The sequence below is a fragment of the Bactrocera tryoni genome, chromosome 1 (genome assembly GCF_016617805.1).
Source record: "Bactrocera tryoni isolate S06 chromosome 1, CSIRO_BtryS06_freeze2, whole genome shotgun sequence".
NCBI classification, from domain to species: domain Eukaryota; kingdom Metazoa; phylum Arthropoda; class Insecta; order Diptera; family Tephritidae; genus Bactrocera; species Bactrocera tryoni.
The window spans coordinates 14,227,951-14,229,317 of NC_052499.1; the positions used below are offsets into that span (position 1 = coordinate 14,227,951).

Consider the following 1,367-nt stretch of genomic DNA (forward strand, 5'->3'; position numbering starts at 1 on the left):
AAAACTTGATCGGCAAAAATTCCTCTTAGCTGTATCCTCCGCGCGGGTGTCGACTAGGCAATACGTGTCAACAGCTTACAATGAACTGTTACGATTTCAAGCCGTGGTCTAACTGAGTCAAGACACTGCAGGCAGGCGGCAACTAGCAACAGCTGATATACATATTTCCCCAATCATTCCCTAATGGTGGACTGCTTTATATGCAACCTCAGAAGCAGTTGTACGGGTAAATACAGCGGTCATTGCCAGTGAGTTAGCTACGGATCCCCGAATCGCAAAACTCAAAACGGAAGTCGTTAGTGGAAAGACTGGGGCCGGTATTCCTTAAAGTTGTGTAGCCAGCGACCACACCTCCACTGCGATGGGAGCAGGTTGCGGTGGTTGTAGTACTACTACCAAGCCAGCTCTACAGCACATAGGTGCCACAGCCCATGAGCACTCGAACCAATGAAGCGCTGTGAGTATACAGTAAATTCTTCGCTGTCCTGATTTGGTGACCGAGGATTCCAACTCTGACAACAAGAGAGAGCCCCAGTTGAAACCAAGCAAGGATAGGTTGAAAGCAAACGTGCAGTACAAGGCGGCGGTTGGGATATTTAGCCGACTCGAGAGCAAGTCCAGCCTGCAGGAAGAAGAGATGAACCGGTTGTCATGGGCCTGAGAGGAATTGAAAAACGGATGGGCACACTTCCCAGTCGTAACTGATGCAATGCCTCGGATCCAGCGTTTGCCGAATCACAAACGCCGAAAAAAGGCAATGATCGATAGAGACCGAACCGAAGGCGACTTTGAAAAAGCGGAAGTGCAGGGACGTAGTCGAGGAGCTGGACGTTGAGCACGTGGACGACAAACCGAAAAGGTTTTTGAAAAATCGGAAGTGCAGGGACGTAGTCAAGGAGCTGGACGTTGAGCACGTGGACGACAAACCGAAAAGGTTTTTGAAAAAGCGGAAGTGCAGGGACGTAGTCAAGGAGCTGGACGTTAAGCACGCGGACGATAATTGAAAAACGACATTTGTTCATGATGCTCAAAAAACGCAATAACCCGCTGGGACCGATGTCACAGAAGCGGTAGAAAATAGTGCATATTAAGCTATTGGAAAGCCTCTTCTCGAGGATGGATATTGAACCAAGCGCGGCATGATGGGTCATTTGATAGAGCAAGATGGCTTAGCGGTAGCTTTAGAACGCTTGCGTAACAATGGAAAAACGCGAAACTAGAGGTCGTGGATCGCAGCAATATTCCATAGTGACTGGTAGCTGTTACATGTGGCAAAATAAGTAAATGAAGATTGAGGCCAAAGTTACATCCTCCAGATCAACCAACTTTCTCACTTTCCAACTATCAACAGAGGGTAATACTACTCG

At 48.1% G+C, this 1,367-nt stretch overlaps 1 pseudogene; it reads left to right on the plus strand.

Moving 5' to 3' along the window:
- The first annotated feature begins 481 nt into the window (after window positions 1-481).
- LOC120782776 lies at window positions 482-1,143 on the plus strand (annotated as a pseudogene).
- Window positions 1,144-1,367: the final 224 nt, after the last annotated feature.